Consider the following 22,320-nt stretch of genomic DNA (forward strand, 5'->3'; position numbering starts at 1 on the left):
AAAATAATGACGCATCAGTCCCGGTTTGATTGTATCGTGGTATAAGGCCATGGTCTCATAAGCCCAGTAAGCGTCCTGTCCGGAAGCCAAAAATTGCGAAACCAAGACTTTCCTTATAATGACGCAAAACAGGACAACTGAGGCACGTGCGAGAACAACTGCTACTGGGCTCGTTTGATAAATTGTTACGGTTTTAGCCAGACAGGCCGACATCCATCATCGCTTCGGAACAACCCCTGTAAGCAGCCAGCAATCAAATGAAATGGAATCCTGCTATCTGAAAGTGTTGCTTCCGTTGGTTTGTTTTTCTGTCCGTTCTGTGCGTCCTGCTGGTGAAGATTCAACGAGCGACCATGATTGAGATGAACCAGATTGTTGGCAGGAAGGCATATTTTTTGTTACTTTCACTTCAGTTGGGAATGCTGACATAATCCATTTATTCTTCGTTTGAGGTTGTTTATTAGAAATGCAAACATATGGGGAAGGCGTGAATGTAGATTACTTTGAAATCAAAGCTGAGGCGGGGATTGAAACTTACAGTATCTTAAGGTTGCACAGATTGGGCTAAAAAATCGAAAACGAAAAAAGCAGTTTTTTCCACACCGTTTGTTAGATTTTCATAAAAATCAATCAGCTTATCTAGAATGTTGTTTAATTTTTATGAAGATCTTACACACGGTGTTGAAAAAACTGCTTTTTTCGTTTTCGATTTTCCCCCTTCTCTGTTCAACCTTAAATTTATCTACTAGTTCTAAGTGCTCCTAAAAAACCTGGAAAAATTGTGTAGTCGTAACAATTCTTGTTTGATTGTTAAAAATTGCTGACCAGACGTCCCGCATTTCGAGTTCGTGTCCCGCATGGTAAAACATCCCGAAAAGTGTTCCGCATTTACGAAAATGCTTTTTTTTTCGAAATACCCATATTGTTCTTTCATATTGTTCAAAACACATATAAAAGTTTTGAGCCGTGCTTCCTAATCTCTGAAATACATGGGAATGTGCTAATTGAACCAATTTAATCTGATTCTCATGGAACCATTTCTCATTCTTACATAAGTTGTGCAAATTTTTGGGAAACGTACATGCTCAATATGTTTTTTTCGACCGCGTTTCGCATTCGTCCTGAAAACACCTGGTCACTTTACTATGATAACAGATTTACATAGTTGCTGAATTCCCATAGGATAAGTTTCATATAGACATAAATAGGATAGATCACAGTCAAAGACAGTAAAGCAGGCAATTGTAGCAAAGATTGTAGGGTACGATAGATCGATTACCACCGAGAAGTCGTGAGAATTGAAGTTTTCTCGGTACCGGGAGGAGTTTCACAATAACACAAAGTTGCCGGTGCTAACTATGTTAAAGCTCTGGTTGAAATGTTGAAACCTTTGAGACGTTCGTTGTTCCTGGAAGCCCTGGCAATTTGTTGTAGGATCTATAAAATTCTAATAAGACCAAATAAACTGTAAACAGCTTTGTATCAGCGCTTCCTCGAGCTGTAATATTTAGCGGTATCAAGAGATTTTTTTTTTGAATTTCATAGGCCTATAGATTTAAGTAGTAGTAACAGATGTCCCCACAAGGGGATCGTCAAATTCGCACTTAGCCAAGAGAGCATAATAATCTGTCGTGGTGTGTGACGTAGCTCTTTTTTGAATTTCTGCAAAAGAGCGCATAGAGTGTCTGTTAAAGAATAGTTTCAGATCCGGGCGCTGTTTGTTCGCTCTATAATCAAAATTTAAAAAATAATAAGGCAAATTAGAAATTGTATTGCCCTACTTCAATTTATCAAACGTCACAATGCTCTCTGGCTGTTTTGAAGCTCAGTATTGGCTCATTCAGCGTCATATGAACGTTAATGAGCTTAATTAATTTTGTGGGAAACCATATTCAAGAATTCCCTGCAATAGTTTTTTTTTTCTTCATTCCACTGAATCGTACGCTGCCTTCAAATTAACAAACAAAGGATGAATCCACAAGTTTTATCCGATTTTTTTAGGATTTGTCACAGGTCCATCGTGGATTGTCTTTTTTGAGCTCCGCTTTAGTATTCAGCTGTTTAACAGATGGAGAGGTTCGTATTAAGGATTCCCGTATGCCACGATAAATATTATCCTAAACAGTATATGGCCCTTCTTGTTGATAGGACATATGAGGCCATCTAACCAATCCGAAGGTATATTTGGTTCCACAGCTCGTCTCTCATTCTCATGACTCTTGATTTCTTGACGTGGTGTACGGATGGCCTTTTATTGAATAAACAAAAGCATACAAAAATGCTGTATTCTTGTAATCTTGAAGGTAAGAAACGTCAATATCGATTTTCAAGTGAATATACAAATTCACTATACCAAATAATGAATTTTCAAAACAACATCAATACAATTTAATCATTAGATCACCGATAGTTAGTAACAAAACTGTGACGCATACAGCCAGCACCATCAAACCTCTCCATCTCCACGTAATCATTATAACCATTGACACACTTGCATTCACTCGCGACTCCCTTAACTCGTACGTTTGGATACGATCCAATTGAACAAATTAGTCAGCAAGGAAATTGATTCTATCATAAGCCGAGCTCGACCCCCTTCCGCCTTCCACTGATTGGCTCGAGCGGCGAACAGAGGTCTCCTTTGCACAGTCGTCTCCGTTAAGAGGGAACGACGATATTGTTCTCATTTTCATAGGATCATTTAATTAATTTCCCAAAAGTTTGCTGCTGAATAAACCGTTTCAATTTTTCAATTTCATTTGTGTACGCTGTTCGGTTAGGCAATTAGTTTGAGCGCCGTTAATAAATCATGTTTAATTTCAGAGGTCACAGGAAATATTACGCTTATAAAACAACGCCTACAGGATGGGTTCACGGGTCTAACAATTATGTGTTGCATGATTAACAGAGTATAGAGCAGGGGCAGAACAAAGTATTATATGTACATACATATTTGATTTTTTACCGATTTTTGTTGTTTGCCTGTTTATAACCTCTAAACCACAACATTATATCAGTCGCTCGACTCGGACTAATTGCTGTCCGATTTCATTGGGATTTTTTATAAGTTGTACAATTACCTAATAAATCACACAACAGCTAATTACGAATACCTGAATCAATCAGGTGTTCTACATGGTTAGTCGAATCCCTTCAATATTTTAAAGTGATGAGGAATAATGCACATACTGACTAGTATTGTAGAGGATAAATTTACATGAAATGTGACTATGTTCGATTATTTTGTCGCACAACTATAATTTTTCAAGTTCGAGTCGCATAATTGCGGGGGACGATTACGTATTTTAAGACATCCTTCTTGTTTCGTTTTCAAATCATTTAAGCAACGTTTGGAAGTTTCTGTACATGAAATGGTTGAAATATTGTGTGTTTCAGCATCGGTCCGATTTTTTAAAACTGGTAGTGTATTGTGTTTTGATTCTGTTTATCTGCCTTACATTTATAGCGTTACTATTTTCAATTCGCTACACTTATCTTAGATTCCACTACCAAGCTTGGTCTCGTAATAATTATGTAATCCCTCGTAAATCCCTGCTAAAACAGTTTAAAACTGATGAACAGACTGCCCATGTCAAGCCACTGCAAGCGAGGATTTAATAGTCACGGAAGCTAACTTTGGGGACCATTTCTGGCAAAATGAGGACAGCTGCAAAAAATGCCATACCAAACGATGCTACTCACCAAACAGCGATTAACAATGCAGCCATTTTTTCCCCCAGCACGCAAATAGTGCCTGTCACCGACCAGTAACTTTATCGTTCCGAATACATAAACAGCTAGGCGTAGCGGAACAGTGCAGAAAATTGCAAGCCAGGACTCGTCCGTCGTGCACACTGTACTGAGCGCGCGCGCGGGCGGATTCAGCCAAGTATGCCGTACCTCATTAGATCCTTTGCGTTAGCGGTGCACTCCCACCCAAATCCTATTTCCTGTCCCCGGTGGCGTAACACAAACGAAAATTAAATGGAAAGCCAGGCACAATAACATTTTCTGTGAGGCATAAAAGCGATTTTCGGTAGGATGCAGGATGTGGAATGTTGCCAAGAATTTATAGTGGCTTGGTAGTGGTGTGTTGCCATTCGCCACCCAGCTGTTTGCGACTGTTACTAAATATGTTGAGAGTGGGATCGGAGTGTCCAGTTAAAATGGCCCAGGTTTGATACTTCAGAAATGTAGCTACAGGCCAGTCCTATAGCACGTTTTTATTTTGTTCTGGAGGGTTGTTCCCGTTGCTATTTGACTTTCCGGAGGATAGTGGTTAGAGCGCACACGTGCAGTATACCAATAAGTATCGAATTTTCGACATATCCCTTTCTAAGAATCCACTGAGCGCCGGAAAAGGCATTCAATTGAGTAGGTACATGTTACGTCATACATGTATCTCCATCGGAAACCGGAAGCCCGGTATGATGTATTGTGCAGGTTTTGTGTGGTCCAGTGTATGGAAACATTCCAACGATAGCAAGGTACCAAATCGATATGGAAAAGCTGGTGTTGCGGCTACTGGAGAAGAGTTGGCTACACAATGTATGAAGCGTGACCTTCGAAAAAATATCAAACTGCAGTGGGAAGTAGGTATTGCTGTCGTTACCAATACACTGTGGTGTTGGATTCCCATAACAAAAATATTTTGATATTCCAAGCAACATATATTGATGTGAAATGATGGTCACAACTATTAATAAAACCAAATCACGTGTAAGAATCCAGTTGCGGCGAACGTATTCTCAACTGTTTTATTACTAAAAAGCCGCAAGGCGGAGTTTACTTGTAACATATTGTGGGAACGTAGAACGTACGTTGTATTTTCTGAACCAATTTTGCCACTTAGCTATAAAATGATTTGAATTATGTTTTCGAAGTTAGAATAATGCGATGTTGTATCAAGACAATATGAAAATTTGAAAGTTAATTTTTGTTTTGTTTTATATTAAAATCGCACCAGCGCCCCTAGCTGTACTGTTGTTCAGTTTAACGTTTATATTTTCAAAGCGCCGTTAAATTAAAAGAAATGGATGAAAATAAAATAATTAGTTACAACACTTCAAGTAAATGACGAAATTTTCGATTGCGCCTAACAATATGCAATTCGAATATGGAGCTACAATCTACGAAAGCATCATGGCCTTGTTGTGGCTGCTTCGTAGACAGAAGAAAAACAGAATAACAAAGCATCGTTTCTCGTTGCTTCAATTTTTTTAAGTGTTGCCAAGTATTTCACGAGTTTGTAAGTATTTTGTTCTTTATGTGACACTTATTGCAAACAAACACTGACAGCTGCTACCCACTATAGTATTAAGTAACTATAAATTAAGAGTTATCAAACATAATAGACTCCACCTACTACATATCATTTACAGCCGGTGTTTAATTCTTTCAGTAGAAACAATCACTTTTTGTAGTTCGAAAAGCAGCAACAAACCTGTTTGTGGTCTATTAGCATCAAGCCACGATCTGTAAAAATACTTCGATACATCTCTACAACTGATATTCAACTAAATTGGTTAATAACTTAATTCGAGTACTGGTATTTTTCAGGTACTACCGATACTGCGGGTTTCAGTACCGATTCTCGCTAAAAAGGATCGGTACTAGTACCCTAGTTTAAAGCAGGGTTACCATATTCACAGATTTTTCTGTAATGTCAGTTTTGACATTAAAAATGTCTTACTCCACTATCTGGGGCTAGGTGTCATTCTAAAATCTAAACTATCTCCCATGTAACGAAACTATGTAAGGTTTGCACGCTTATAACTCCGATATTACTAGATGGATTTTAATCATTCATACACCAACCGATTCAGAAACACCTAACTTAAATATTGGTAATAATTTAATATCTTCCCAATAAAAGTAGACTTTTGGAAATTGGTAAAATTAAAAAGTTCACGAAAAACGGGAAAATTACCATTCGTGAGGCAGATTTCTCAGACACAGCCGTCAAAAGAGGGCAGCTTAGTGACTCAATGAAAGACGAAAAGTCATAAATAGAAGCGACGCATGTCCGTTTAAATCAGTTGTTGCTCTTGTCTCATACGAACAACATCGTCTCCGGGCGATGCAATAAGCGCTATCGATTTTCGGCAACGTTGGCATTTGCACACACTCGCACCTATGTGACTAAACTAACCGTATATGGTTAGTTTATAAATAGAGGTGACGGGTACCCGTTTGAATCAGTTTTTGTTCTTATGTCGAACGGGTAAGATCATGGCGTGTGGGCACTACAATAAGCGGTAGACGCTATGCATTTTCGGCAGCGGTGGCCGTGTGCGGATTTTTCGGGTACCAGCACGGTGTCACAGAATGATTTGCAAAGTGGGTGGGTGGGGTGGTTTGGATTTAATTCAATACGGTGTGTGCTGCTTAAGAGTGTTGCGTTTGAATCAGAGGGGGAACAACTTGACAGCTCGTATACAAATCGTTGAAACCACTTTATTTGGGTCTGTGGGTCTAAAATGGCGGATCAATTTTTATTCAAGAACAATTTCTAAAAAAAGCGTAAACTTGTTCACAGTGAAAATTTTCTTGTTCAATTTTTTTTTACTTTCGATAATTAATTTTTTGAAGACTTTTTGGGCGTTTGGTGTTGTTTTGTTATAAAAATGCATCTTTATTCCGATGCATTATTTTTAAATGATTCATGATTTTTTGGAATCATCAGCATACAAACAAGCGGCGCTTATACTAGTTAGTGAGCACCTTTATTTAGTCTTAAGATAAGGGGAGTGGGCGTAGCGTATTGGTAAATCGATTGCCTTGTACGCAGGGCACCTGGGTTCGAGTCCCGACCCCGCACATAGGGTTAGAAATTTTTCCTAAGAAATTTTTCTAACCCGAAGAGGCGAATGACCTTAAGGTTAAAACCTCTATAATTGAAATAAAAAAAATAGTCTTAAGATATTAGGTTAGTAATATTTGTATTGCGATGTAAAAAACACACACAATGATCCTGGACTGTTTTGCTCCCTCTCCGATATCAGTCAGATGCTATACTGTCAGAAATAAACAGTCGAAGTCAATCCTGCCTTTGTTAAATGCGAAGTGAAAAATGATAATCACAAAGCTAAATGTATTTTAAAAAAATTTAACGACAAACTTTCCAGAATTGTCATATGCGAAAGATATTTCAAGGGCAATGGGAGAGGAAAAAGTTCACACTAGAAGCGCACTCAAATCAAATCAGGCGTTTTATATTTTACATTCGGCACAATTTGTAATCCTTAACTTGTTTGTATTTATCTTAAATCATTACGCTGTTTTGAAATGAGCATCTTGATTATCTCTTCCGAATGTAAATGAAGAAAACAAGTTCGTAAAAGACGTCACGAAATTATTTTCTCGCATAGAAATTTACAGTATCGCAATTAGTGGACGGCGTTCTATGGTGGCGACATCATTCGAAACACGGTGGTTTCAAGCAACTTAGGCTAAACGTCAAGTTGCGGGAGGGTTGGTTTGAATAAAATATATTTATTTTTATGCATGCGTGTGCGTTGTAACTTGTTAATCCATGTTTACGGCGCATTGTAGCTGCCTAGGGTAAAGAGCCTATTGGTTTTCATATGTTTCATATTTTGGTTATATGTTTATCAGTAAGGCATCTGACAACGTGCTTCTGTAGTTATTGCACTGTTCAGCAGCGTAGTATTTTAAATAGGGGAGTACACTCAGGTTTTATTACGCGGTATTTTTTACGCGAATTTTGAAATTTCCGCGGTTTTCATTTACGCGTTTTTTTGAAATTTAGGCGGTTTTCATTTGCACGGCCTGTATCCCCTGCGTAAAAAAACCTGAGTGTAATTGCATCGGAAACAATCACATTTCCAGCAGAACTTTTTGTTTTCTAATTTCAAACACTTTTGTTTCGTACTGTACACAACGGAAAATTTTAAAACAGAACTTACCGTCCCAGCAGCAGTTTAGGCGGGTGTTCTTTTTCGATTCAAATTCAAGCCATGTCTTAATCGTTACTGGACTTAAAATTGTTTTCCCAGTTTATCCAGTCAGAGTATCTGTCCTGCCCTATGTATTTAAAACACAGTTCTAATTGCGTTTTAAAGTATACAACAAATAGAACGGTTGGGTATACTAATTTAAATTTTAAAATATATCTGTTTGAAATTATGCAACAAACCGCTGTACTGAAGATATAATTATGTCAGTCCTATTACCACATAAAACACCTATATAACATAAAACGCTGCAGAATTGGTTTAATAATACAATGTTTACAGTACAGAATTATAACACGTTTTAATAATTAGCAACAAGAGAAAATGTCACCAAGATAGCATAAAACCCGTTTTAACTCATAGTGCGAACGTTGCATAACAATGTAATTTATCAAATAATTTCATTTTTTTCACCACTAATCGATCAAGAAATACTTAACCTTAAGATTGTTTACTTAAGTTCATTAATACATTATTGAAAATTTAAATGGAAAATGAAATTTCATATTTCATGAAGAATCTGTATATTTCCGTTGCTGGGCGTGGGCTTCCTCGTCACGGTTCTAAATATGGAACTTTTCTTTTAAATATATTTTCTGGACAGACCAGCCTATTTTTACTAGATGGATCAGCCAAATAATGCCATTCACCTAGTGAGATATTTGATTAATTAATAGATTATCGTTAAAAGACCTTCAATAAATTATGTTTTAATGGGGAGGGTATATAGCAAATTGTAACATAAAAAACAGGCGAGTGAGCAGGAACTTGAGTCGATATGTGTGATAGATAAAATACATTTGCACGCTCTTGAAAAAAAGCTACATTTTTAATGTCACCGTGGTCGTGTCCTGTACACAACCCTTTAATTTTTTTCACAATTTTTGATCACAGAGTCTTTTTTTACAGATGACAGATTTTTTGCATTTTGATGAAAATTTCACAGATTTTTGGAAATATGATTTTTCACAGATTTTTTTGGAAATATATCACAGATTTGCACAGATTTTTTCCTGTTTAAGTCATCACAAAAAGAAAAGATTTTTTTGGCCGAAGCATAGATTTCAATGTGGCATCCCTGGTTTAAAGGTGAAAATGTATATTTCATGATTCGACTCTCAGCAATTATAAGTATACAAAACCGCAGTCATCCTAATAAGATTATAAATAAATAATAGAAAGTGACTTTCATCGAATAGAGATACTCGCAATGTTATCGAAGAACTTAAATTTATTGAACCTGTCATGTAAGCAAGGTTTGAGACACATGTAGAGAGGTAGTAAAGCTACTCAAGTTGTATGTGAATATAATTATTCGTCTCAAAGTTATTCAGCTTTAGCTTATGCGACCACCCCTAGTTGCTACTCCGTTATTGATCGTGACTAGCTGAAATTACACTGAGAATCAACAGACGAGTAACAAATCATCCTTCACTGTACAAATTCCGGTAGCCCCAAATTTTTTACTGACGAACGCCGTTGCTGACCAGGCCCGAACGTAGAACGCAGCAGAAAAGGGGGAAGGAATGTTAGTAGTACACTTGCTTTAACTAGTAGCTGCATATCACGGGTGGAGGGAGTTTGTCAGAAGGCGTCGGTTTAAAAGTTGTGTTGGAATTCGCGCGGAATTCAAAACTTTGGGAGTTCCTGGGCGCCTGGCTACCAGGAGAAATACCAGAAATATCGTAACGGCCAATAGCGATAAAATGTCTGGAAATATGCTTAATTTAATTTAAATACAGTTACGAGCCGTTTTTATCAGCCCTTTGGGGTACTTTAGGCTGGCAAAATGGAGACATTGTCAAAATCGGAATATATTTTTGTTTTTCTTTTTATTAAACCAAAGCTGTTAAAATATTTTTTGGTCCCTAGACGTCGTCTCTTAACCATTTCTGATTATTTACTATAAATAATTTTCCTTAAGTGGGGTCTTCCAGCACAAAATTAAAAAGTTTGAATTCGCGACAAGAATACGAAATAATTTTGAGCGGCCGAAAATGAGCTCTTAAAGCAGATCACCCCGTTAACCAGCATCAGTAAACAATAGAAAATAATTTTAGATTAAGGGGGGGGGCGTGTGTCGCAGCCGCAACTCGCCGTTTTATTAGACGCAAATGAGGGATTCCAAGAGAATCCAGCCAACCGGTTTATGAATCTCCATGATTTTTCATGCCAATTGCAATATTTTGATACAAGAGAAACTTTTCAAAAGGGCGTTTTTACGTGCATCAATTTCATATTTTTTTGTTCGATTACCGTAAACCGGAGTGATATTGATCACTTTTCGAAGTAATCATTACATATTTTTAGACGCAACACATTTTTTTCAAGTTTAATATTTTTAAACCATGTACTGATGTATGAAGAACAAGATTGGATGGGTTTACCTAAAATTGTCCGCTATTTTTTCAAAAATGATTTCAAGTTGAAGTCCGTTTTCGTGTTCCGGGGTGACTTTGATAACATGCAGAAAGATACTTATTGTTAAATAGATGTTAATTGGTATTATACAAAATATTTCAATGTACTGTAAAATTCGAGTAAAATTCGTATAATTTGTGTACAACTAGAATAAAAGATTCTGAAAACCTTTAAAACTGCTAAAATTGTTTTGTTTCAGTGTTTTATCAATGTACAAAAAGTTTCATCCATTTTAACACGTTGGAAAAATGAACAATAAAAAAATGTGAATTTTAGCTCAAAATAATTTGCAATAATTGTCAACTAGTTTAACAAAAAATGTATTAAAAATAAACAAACTAAAAACTAAATTTAGCAAATCCCAATCTAAAGGAAAATAAAAACTCGCTTGTAATTTATTACTCTTGCTCAAATCTGAGATTTATTTGTTTTAAAAAATAGACACTTTACGAAGCTTCGTAAAAATGAGGTAAAGTCAAATTTCGGTTTTTTGTAGTTTTTGTACTCAAAAACCGAACAATATACTCGAAAAGGATAACAAATCAGTATTTTATAAGTTTAGAGTAAAAGTCATTTCAAATTAAAATGATGCGGTAGACTATTCTGGTTTAACAAGCGATCTACGAAAAAAGTTTCGAGTGATCAAAGTCACCCCGATGATCAAAGTCACCCCCGGTTTACGGTACTGTATTTTAAACAATAAAACTGTCTAAGAACGAGTTACAGGGAATGAATACTACTGTACGAAAAAAAAATATACACTGAAAAAAAATGTTGCGCGAAAAAAGTTTTTCTAACAATATCTTTATACATGTTTTTATATTTCGTGCCAATTGACATACAAAACTGTAATTTTATTACAGAATATGATTCTAAGTATCATTTTAAATCAACTAATCTTCGTGGAATTCCTCTAATATCGTTATCATATTTCACTAGTATTTCAAGATGTATGAACTCGTCAATAACAACTGGTGTTATAAAAAGTCGGGTGTGCAAAGGTACGGAGCTGCCTTCACGAGTTCTCACACCCATCTTGGCTTTGCGTGGCGTTGATCGCAGAGCAGTGGAAGAGGTTATAGTGAATTTAGAAACGGAAACCGCGAGAATTGAACTGAGCACAAACTTTGGCAAGATAAAGTACATGGTTGCTGAAAAAACAAGGCAACCCGGCAACGGCAAGAGTTTTGATTATGTGCAAAAAAATGCAATCAGATGCCATAAAATTTTGTGTTTGCTTTGATGGATAGTATAATATGGACTGGATAACGAATTTTTTTTGTATTTCGTTTATTTGACACGGCTCATTGTGGTAACTTAACGGAGCCGTGGGTCTATTAAATTATTACAATATGTAAAAATAAAAATGAATAAAATAATATTATGAAGTATCCTTCTGGTCTCATCCACGCAACCTTCTATTGCGCGGGGAGATCTTTTTTCGTGGTAAGGTACCATTTGTCTGCTTGCCTAGTGCATCTTGTGGGTCGATTAATTTTTTTTTGTTTCCGTCGAGGTCATCATCGTCTATGGTGTCTACATGTTCATGATCAGATGTTCCTCCTTTCTTATTGCTCTTACGGGTTACGAGAGTAAAGCTGCTGTCATTGGCATTGGCTTCCTCGTCGATATTGCCAACAGTTGATTCTGAAGCATTAGATGCTGCTTTTATAGTTGTTATTAGGGCCTGAACAGCTGCCACAAAATTGGTAACCGTTTGTGGTTCTGGTGATGGTATTGAAGTCTGTGTTTCGGATTGGTTTTCCGAAGGTGTGTGGGGAATTGGCTGTGATGCATTCTCCTCAGCATCTTCCGCACAAGGTGTTCCATGATGTGCCGTCTGGTTGCAGTATTTGCACGTAGGTGTCTGCCCTTCGTGGGTGCATAGCGTGGTCTGTTTAATGTTAGTTCCGTTATATTTGAATTGTATAGTCAAGTGGGAGGGAATAGGTCTTTCCACTCGCATCCTCACCACAAGAACACCGTTAAGAGTACCCGGAAAGAAGTTTCTCCAAGTATCAGGTGTAACGGATTCCACTTCTCCGAATTGCGACATGTATTTTGTAATTGATTCACGGGGAGTACGCGATGATAAATCATGTAGTCTCACATCTATAAAATCATTTTTTATGTACACTGGGATCTTCATTTGAATACTGTCACTTTTAATCACGTGTTTCAGGTTATTCTGTAAAACGAATTTCTTTGCTTGGTCTAATGTGGTGAATGATATCAATACTGCACTGCGCAGATGATGATATTGAAGATAGGTGACGTCCTTAAGCCTAAGCCTCATGTTCACCTTCAGAAAATGTTCCAGCTCAGGGAGGCTCGGTCGTGTAGAACAAAATCTCAAATCAACAGCCGCTGTGTTGGGTCGAAGCAGCGCTTTTTCATCAATTTCACTCATGATGGCAGGAGTACATACAATGGTTCTTTTGTTAGGAAGCACTAACTGTCATTCACTTTGCTCGTATGTTATTCTTGTTTGGAGGGACTTTGGCAGATGTAAAAGTAGATCGAACGGTTTCCTTTGTTCTTAAGACAATGCACACAAGATAACAGTACTGTGTTGTGGTTCGTTTTGCGCTGGCTCAGACAGCGGCAGAATTTCGTGACCGGTGTGTTTGGTGGTTGTAAATCGACTGGATAACGAAATGTTGAGCTAATGTGAAACGAGTTGTATGTGATCAAAGTCGGACATGATATCGGAGTTAACTCGAAGGGTAAGTCGGACCAATATACACTGCAGTTAACCTTATCGAATATTTTTGGCAACTTGCCATTTTTCTGACCGCGTAATCCTAATACAAAGCTATTGTAATCAATCCCATCGGGGCCTACGAACTCATCATCATGAAATACAATCGAACCTCCGAACTATAATTGATTACATGGGAGTATTTTCCCGTTCAGGATGACAGAAATCTCCAGAGAAAAAATATATTATATCGCGATAAGCCCAAAACAGAGGAGCCTTTTACTTTCAACTGACTCTGGACGTTGACCAACAGCCGAAACGATTGGAGTCCACGTTCCACCTTTTAGACACAACGAACTCAGTCGAATGGTGTGTGAAACTCGGTCCTCCGAGCAACGGTTAGAACCCGCTGGTCACAGTGACTGTATAAACCTTTTCATAGGAGGAGAACAGAGACCTTTTCCCGTGATTACCGAATCTAGGGAATTAGTAAACAAAAAAAACCTGGATTCCCGGTAAATAAATCCCCGAATTGGAAGCTTTACGTATACCTAAAAGGTTAAAAATCTTTATAAAGTTGATTTCAAATTTCTCGGACCACAGGTCTAGTTCACAAATGACCGATAAAAGTCTCTTTGGATACATCGCCTACCATTGTCGGTTTCTCGGAGATGGATAAATCAAGTGAGCACGCAGTATCGAATGATTGGTATAATATCCCAAAAAACTGCTGTTGAATTTCGTACGAAATGTTATCTGACCGAACATATAAAAATAAATAAATTAAATACTGAAACATAACCAATCATGGAATGTCAATTAACGACAAAGGCATAATTGCACTCCAAAGTAGACTAAATACGTAGGTTTGTCGGCAGATGTTTTAAAAATATAATTTTGCCCGATTTTTAATTCAACCGATCCAAAACGCACTTTCATGTTAATGATAATTTGATAAGCATCCACCAGACCGACGCCAGCTTCCTGATCGAACGCTTGGCGCACACCAACCCGACTGTGTCCCATTGAGGTTTCGAACCGGTCTTTCTACTTCGACCGGCTTTTACCCGACACGGCGATGGGTCGTGTTTACTGACAGCTGAGTAGTTTTTTTTTTGGTCCACCATTGCTTTGTGATTTTTTGGGGCGTAACGTTCCGGGAAATGTTCGATACCAACTGACCGGGTCCATTGGTCTAACCATAAACAATACATCGAAATGAGGTTTATGCTTGTTGTTTTCGACCGGTCGGTCAGTTCAGAATCAACTTAACGTAGGGTAAAGTAGGTCGGTAGTACTGGCGAGTACCCGTCCAAAGCGAAAGTGCAACACTATGGCATCTTACCCTAATATATGATCGTTTCGCTTGACTTGCTATACTTGTTTTTTTTTGTTTATTTTTCTCCACATTTCGCTAATTATTTATTCGGTATCTTTTGATAATGCACAACTTCACGACCCAGAGAAAAACTCGATTTTTTGATAGGTTTCGTGTAGGGGAAAACAAGCGAAGGCGGACCGCAGAGGTTATACTCGTCCAATGTTGGATTGCTCATAAATTGCACAGCATTCGTAATGTGAGGTCATATTCTATCAAGATAGTAACTTGTATTAAATAAAATTTAATCAAAATGTGTTTTCGTTTGTTGGGAAAAAATAATATTCAGTAATTTCTCAATTGAGTGGGAAAGTAAGACTGCCCATATAGATGAAGCTGTGTCTCCTACCACCGCATTCTCTTATCCTGTTTACCATCAGATGAAAGAGGTAGTGTGAGTCAAATCTCGACCAATTACTTGTGTTTTCTTTTGGGCCATCATAACGTCGTGAGAAGGGTTCAGCATAAGATAGTTCAACTTGGTTGGCATTCCACTTTGTGTTCTGTCCATCTACTCTGCTGTGTCTGTTTGATGCGACATGATCCCAAATTTAAAAATGGCTCCAAATCTCAAAGGGACCAAATGTAGATAGTGGCTTTCACCATTTAAATGTCACAAAACTTGTACATTTATTCAATGAATATTTCGCTTATTTAACAATTTTTATATTTCAATTGTTTTCTACGGTAAAAAGTATTTTGTTTACATATACGATGGTTTGTATTTTTGATACTATCCTTCACTATTTATAGAGATACACCAAGTGTCCATACTTCTGTCCATAACAGCACCCTTTTCCCCTACTGATAAATAATAAAACTGCGGGTTTTGTTTTATTCATCTGTTGTTGAGTGCTTTCATTGCACTGAGCCCATAACGGTCCACTATCCGAGATAGCACTTGCCAAGCAAGTAGGGTAAAGTGCCTATTTTAACCATGCTGAGCAAGATGCCTCACTAATTCGTTAATTTCTCGTCCCACAATCAATGGAATGCGTAAAAATTGACATCAACAGCTTTGGTTCGTTGTTAAGAAACAATATAATAACACAAATGCGCTGAAAACAGTAAAATTCTCGTATTTGAGCGCAACGAAAACTCGAATCGAGTGCCCCTATTGTTGCGATACCATTTAACTCAATGCGTTGAACAAAGATGGCAGACACCGCTCTAACCAACGGCTTCAAATGGATAGGGCGATAATAGAAACATGGCGCAAATGGGCTCATCACCCTATATATAGACAAGTGCGAGTTGGTTTCTTCTTTCGTTCTCTGCTTCGCTCCGAGGAAGGGCTCTGCGGCATCGCGGCAAAACTGATATCTTGAGCGTTTTTTCTAAACGTCATATCTGCAATGAGTTACTCTCTTTGTTTACTTTCTCTTTCGATTTTTACGGCGTCACTATAACACTTTTCACTTATTTTACAGTACAGATCGAAAGACGGTGGTTTTAACTAGCATATTATGCAAAGAGTTGAGGGATAAATGTTAAAGTGACCGAATTATTAACAGAAGAGAAAGCAAAACAAAGAGAGTAACTGATTGCAGATATGACGTTTTGAAAAAACGCTCAAGATATGTGTCTGTACACTTGATTGGAACAGACATTCTCACGTTAATTGTGTTCTTCGTTTCTAAATTAATTACGTTGTAATCTAATCTAATTTCGCCATTTAACCATTTGCTGACAACTTTTACAATATCATAGTTAAATGCAAATATTACGCATATCCAGAATCGTTTATGCCATTCACTGATATACCGCTCAGCTTGCAGAGTTGATTGCGTCACTATTGTACGTGGAACTTTCAACTTTCACAGAAGCATAAAAATCAAGAGTTTTTTTCGTATCACGTGCTATTGCCACTATCACTAGCTATGAAATCGTATAATTACACAACAGCCGTGACTCGTTCACGGGGTAAACATCGAACAAGGATGATTTTTATTTGGTTTTATTTTGGACTTTTCATTTCCTGTCGCATGCTGTCAACGGAACATCGGATTGAAGAAAATAATTATTTAATCGATTTATGCTAGTCGTTTGTTCCCGGAACACGAATGGTTTTTTTACATTTTTAATTTTGCATAATTTAATACATAATGGATGAATTGGCATTTCGATGTTTGAACAGATGTTCTGTTAATCCAGTTAATTCTGACGATACCACTTGGATCTGTAGTAATTGTTTTTAATAGTCCAAGATTCAATGTGTTCCCGTGATTCTCATTTTTTTGCCCCTCTACTGCATTCTTCCAGTTACCAAAAACATTCACCAGATCTCGACACTGTTTACTTTACACTTATTTTGGGATTAATTACATTACAACCGTACGCGAAAACTCCAAGAGCCAAGACCACACTTCGTCCATGTCTACGATGGCTAAATGTGTTCGCTAACTATGGCAGCATCACTTCATTTTGACCCTCGCGTTATTTATAGAACGGTATCTGTAGCTGATGAATAGTATTAGATCTTCTATCCTGACCTGTCATGTTCCTCTCGTTCGGCCTGGGGACTTTTCTCATGCAGTGTTCAAATCTGAACAGCAAGATAAAGAACTTTGCAATTGCATACCGCCTTTGGCTTGCGAGACACAAGTGCATCTTGGAGTGAAGGTTGTTGTTGTTGTTATTCTTGTTGTTAGGCATGGATTTTCTTAACTATCCCACATCGACCGAGTATAATGTTGGAAAGGCTAGAAACTTAAAGTATGCGTCAGTTAGAATCCGGAAGCAAGAAATCAGCTTTATCCGAGGATTGGACTGACGTAGAAAAAAATAAAACTTTTCATAGTCCTTGGTACGACTGCGCAGCATTATGAAGATTAAATTTTTTGATTAAAATCCCACAGTTCAATAATTCTTTCTAAAAAAATTAAAGGGTTGTGCACTGGAAACGAACATGGTGGCGTAGCTTTTTTAAGAGCGAGAAATCCAATTTCCTAATGAATTTTAAGCAATCAAATTATCGACTCATCTCAGGACTAGAGTCATGATCCAGCATACTCTCATTCTCCCATAAGTTAAAATTTGCTATACACCCTGCCTCTTGAAACATAATTTATTCATGGCCCTTTAACTGTAACGAAAATCTAGAGCTAAGTACAACACCATGATGTTGGCTATAATTTTAAACCAATCGATTTCAATTAGCAACCATGTGAAAAATAATGTATTTACTATTAATCGATCATTTAAAAAAAAATGTTTTATTTGGCTGATCCATCTAGCAAAAATAGGCTGGTTGAATAAACAATATGTACAAAACAAATCAGTTCCTTATTGAGGACGCCCACGTTCGCCAAGGGATTCAGTTCTACGAAATATGACATTTGATTTTTCCAAAAAATGTTCAATAATGTACTTTTCGCAACTTTTTGAGAACAAATACAAACTGAAACTGCTCTAACATAGCTCAATATTTTCGCCCACCTGAATTAAAGACGCTAAATCCCTCTGGTATGAAGACTCGGCATCTCTATCGTTTGTTCACCATTTACCTGACTCGAACGAGAGCCATTGACAGGCGCGATTCGAATAACACCGACAGATAAATGGATACGAGATGACTACCAGAGGGATTCAGCGTTTTTACCAAACAATTCAAACTTACACAAACCTTTCTGTAGGCGGAAATCCAGTGTAGTCCGCCCGTGCTTTAGAAATACCTAGAGAAGTATGTGGTCAGATACCTAAGTGATAAAAAACGCATCACGTATATCCATAATATGAAACGTGTGTGCCAACAATTTGGTAGCATAACAATAACACTAAACAGGCTGACAAGCAGCGCATGCACGTTCACCCTGCAGTGTTGAACTCGATCCGGACTCACCCTGCCCTCCTACCTACGTAGCAGATCGTGTGTACGCGACTCGAACCTGTCACATTCCTATACTGGTTCGTGTATGCAAGACTTCGTGTCGAACAACGTGATAGAAAGCGCATGAACATAACGAATTTTGGACACGGGGGTGGGTGCAAATGCTACTGGTACTCGAATGGTTTGTACACGGTTTGGCTGTGGGCGGGTTAAGGGGTTACATACCTTTTTGTGCGAAAAATGCCATGAAGGATTGAATTTACGTAAAAGCATAAAGCAATAATTTCATTACATCAAACTTATAGTGTTTTGGTAGTACATTCTTTAGTGAATTAAATAAGTATAGGTTTACAAAAATGTATTGATAATTGGCGGAGTTATGGCTCTTTCCTCGAAACCGTTTTTTATTTAGGACCAATAGATCAGCTAAAATCCCAAAACTCAAAAAAACATCATTAGTATATAAGTATTCCTCGTACCTTAACGATTAATTAAATAAATAATATTTTTTTCCTGCGTTCGGGAGCTTGTTTCATAAAAAATGCTGTTTTTAGCTGTAAAAAATGTATTAAAAGTTTCTCATCTACAAAACAAAAATTTATTCATAAAAAAGGAATCGTTAAGGTACGAGAAAAATCAATTACGATCGATTGAAAAAAAATCGGTTGAGTGGTTTTTCGGCAAACGTGATCACGGAAAAACCATTTTTGGAAAAACGACATTTTGAGATAAAATTTGGGAAAATATTCTTAAATAATAAAAAAATTCGATTTTTTATTAATAAAATATTTCGACTTTTTGAAAAATAAGAAGGTATGTAACCCCTTAATGCCACCACTGCCGAAGGTCCATAGCGTCTACTGCTTGTTGTACCGTCCGGACGTTACAGTCATGATGTTGCTCGTTTGGCATGTGAGCAACAAATGATGCCCAAAACCAAAGTTATAGCTGTTAAAAAACGCTGTTGTCTATAAACAACATGTGCATGAAGGGTTTAATTTTACAATGAAAACATTTTTTTATTTAGCTTTATTTTCGGTACGGCACCCTTTCAGAATCACTACAATTCCAGGCTACGCGAAAAATGTCACCCACTAAAATACTGCCTAAGGCCAATTGTAGGGAGCCGTAATTCTGATTGTGATATTTTGTGTTCGGTTTAAATATGCGGGCGTAGCGACTTCACAATCGCGTGAGTACGATCGTTTGTTTGTTCGCGCTTGAGATTGCCTTGTTCAGATTATAAATGCAGTCACCTAAACTAAACATGGAGGGAAGTAGTTGTAAAATACATTCTTAAAGGTGGCTGCTTTATTTATGAGGAGGTTAAGAGCTTTAGACCATCTGACAAATCAGTGGAACATTTAATCGACCATTACATTCGGGATGTAAGCTTAGGCGAGCACCCGTTGCATGCAATGTACCATACATATCAGCGGAGGAGGTCTATTACCGCCCTATGACACAATGTTATCTACAACAATGAAAACGCTTTTTCGCAAAATCATTCAAGCTTAGGAGTTTTTCTTGATATTGAAGGTGTCTTTGACAACGTGTTTTTTAATTTATTTTGGAAGTAGAACGAGGTCATGGGGTTCCTTTATATATCACGAAATGGATACATGCAATGCTTAGTAAGCGACATCTGTGTTCATCGTTTAGACAAATTGAGATCAGAGATGCCAGATACTTTTTTCAAATGTCTGCAATAATAATTTTAAAGTCAGGGAAGAACAAAAAATGTCAGGAAAATTAGTGTAACCGAAAGCCTTTATATACAAAAATCTGTAAATATCTGCAATCAAATTAATATCTGCAACCAAACTAAAAAATCTGCAAATATCTGCATAATCGAAAAAATCTGCAGCTAAAATCAAGTCTGCGAATTTGCAGACATGTCTGCAAATCTGGCATCTCTGATTGAGATAAGGAAACTCAGTGACTGTGGATGTCCTCAAGGTGGTGTGCTGTCACCACTTCTATGGAACCTAGTCGCCGATGGCTTGTTGAGGAAACTTAATGAACTTTAGTTTCTGACATATGACCGATGATTATCATATAATAATTGTATTAACACGCTTTCTGAATTGATGCAACAAGTCTTATGTGTTGTTGAGCAATGGTGTCTTCATGTTGGCCTATCAGTTAGTCTAATTGAAACATTAATGGTGCTCTTCCCGCAACGAAGGATTTTATTCGGAGCTCGTCCGCTGCAGTTCTTTGGCAGTGTGTGACCAGATTTGTATTATCGAGAAGGGCACAAGCGGTTTTGGGTTACCGTTTTTTAATCGCGTGGATGGTTTTATGCCGCGGATGCTAGCGCGTAAATATTTTCACGTATTTGATTCCATATATAAAACCGATTTAATCCACCCAGCAGTGAGATGAGACATTTCTTACGCATATCACTGTTGGATCATTCATTAGTTTACAGAACTCATGCGAAGTAGTAAATCAAAATTATAAAATACACGAATCAAATTATATTAGCTTAATTAATGAAAATTTAGACTATATTTAGAAATAAGTATAAAATTAATAGAATGAATTGACTCAAACTAACAAATTGAATGAAATAAATAAATGGAATGACTGAACCTGAAATGAATAAAATTAGATATGAACAAAATGAATTAAATGAATCAATTTAATTTAAGGGTTCAAATTAATAAAATGAATGGAATGAACAAAGAAAATAAAATGAATAAAAAATAAATTAAATGAATAAATGAAACAAACGAACCAAATAAACAAAATGAAGTGAATTGACAAAATGAATAAAAAAGAAGAAAATGTATTGATTGAAATGATGAATTAATCGATGTTGTAAGGTTATACATTAATAGAAAAAATAAATTGCGTCAAAAGAATTATTTGGATGAAATGAACAAAACTGAAAAAATAGTCAGGTTAATAAAATGTTCTTCATTTTAAACAAAATATATGAACTGGGAAAATGAATAGAATGCATTGAATGAAAACAGTGAATAAAATAAGTGAAATGAATGATATGACTAAAATGCACGAAATGAATAAACTGATCAGAGTGAATCCAAATGATGAAACGAATAAAGTAGATTAAATGAACGCAGATGAACAAAATTTCTAGGGCTTCTATCCTTTTTTTGTTTTAGTCTTTTCGTTTTCACGCTTCTTTACTTGACGGCGTCGTGATTATTTAGTGTTTCAACATTATTGATAGACCTTAATTAGTTATCAGAAACCTGGAACGTTCAATTTGCTTTGGAAATCAAAGTTTACTTTTTGGTCATATATTCCCGAAAAATATTGTGCAGAATAGAATTTGCTGGTCCAGTAATTTAACGCGCAATTGAATATAGTAAAGTGAGACAAGGTCACATGACACATTCTTTCGTGACGTTTACAACGATTTGACTTCATTCGACAAATATGTCATAACTTTATCAAATGAACGCCTACATCAAAACTTATTACAGATTCGGAAAGTAGACAAAATCTCACGAAAGCCCTTTGAACATAGAGCAAAAGATGGAGAATGCGATTCATAAAAGAGACAAGTAGATATTTCAAAGTTTTCATTTGAACTAAAATAAATAGTGTGAAGTGTCTAGGCTATGCCGATAGCATAAAAGGCGTGCATTCAGTTGATTATAATGCAGTCTCTTTCCAGTCATCCTTATAGTTTGCGTATTGTTTCGTTCGGAATTCTCGTTCAGGAAATATGGATAAATAAGCCCTGGACAATCCTTTACTGTGCAAAAGAAATGGTTCAAACTGTCCGGATGGTAAAAATATAGTCAGATCAACTATCTGTCCAATGCATAAACTCTCATTGTAATCCTCGTTAATTTACTTGTACAATATGGAAAACTCGAACGAAACGTGTGCTGAATTATCCAATGCCTCACTACTAATTGTGACTTCCATTGAAACTTCAATTGAAGTGTACTCAGTATAGAGCAGATAGGGACGACGATAAGTTAGAAGACACCTTGTACTTGCATCCCCCATTGAGAGTGGGGACTTTGGGAGA

General features: G+C 36.9%; 2 protein-coding genes across 5 annotated transcripts in view; one reads left to right on the top strand and one right to left on the bottom strand.

Annotated features, from left to right (window-relative positions):
• LOC131677072 (RNA helicase aquarius) overlaps nucleotides 1-22,320 on the bottom strand; it is a 323,960-nt gene that overhangs the window by 103,919 nt on the left and 197,721 nt on the right. The window lies entirely within an intron of this gene.
• LOC131677075 (probable G-protein coupled receptor Mth-like 5) overlaps nucleotides 1-22,320 on the top strand; it is a 219,638-nt gene that overhangs the window by 1,789 nt on the left and 195,529 nt on the right. The window contains exon 1 of one of the 4 annotated variants that reach the window (XM_058956641.1): nucleotides 50-238. The exons of the other annotated variants lie outside the window; for them this stretch is intronic. The gene's annotated coding sequence lies outside the window, so the exon portion shown is untranslated. Of the gene's footprint in view, nucleotides 1-49; nucleotides 239-22,320 lie in introns of those variants that run through there. 4 annotated transcript variants of the gene reach the window in all.

The sequence above is a fragment of the Topomyia yanbarensis genome, chromosome 1, assembly GCF_030247195.1.
Source record: "Topomyia yanbarensis strain Yona2022 chromosome 1, ASM3024719v1, whole genome shotgun sequence".
NCBI classification, from domain to species: domain Eukaryota; kingdom Metazoa; phylum Arthropoda; class Insecta; order Diptera; family Culicidae; genus Topomyia; species Topomyia yanbarensis.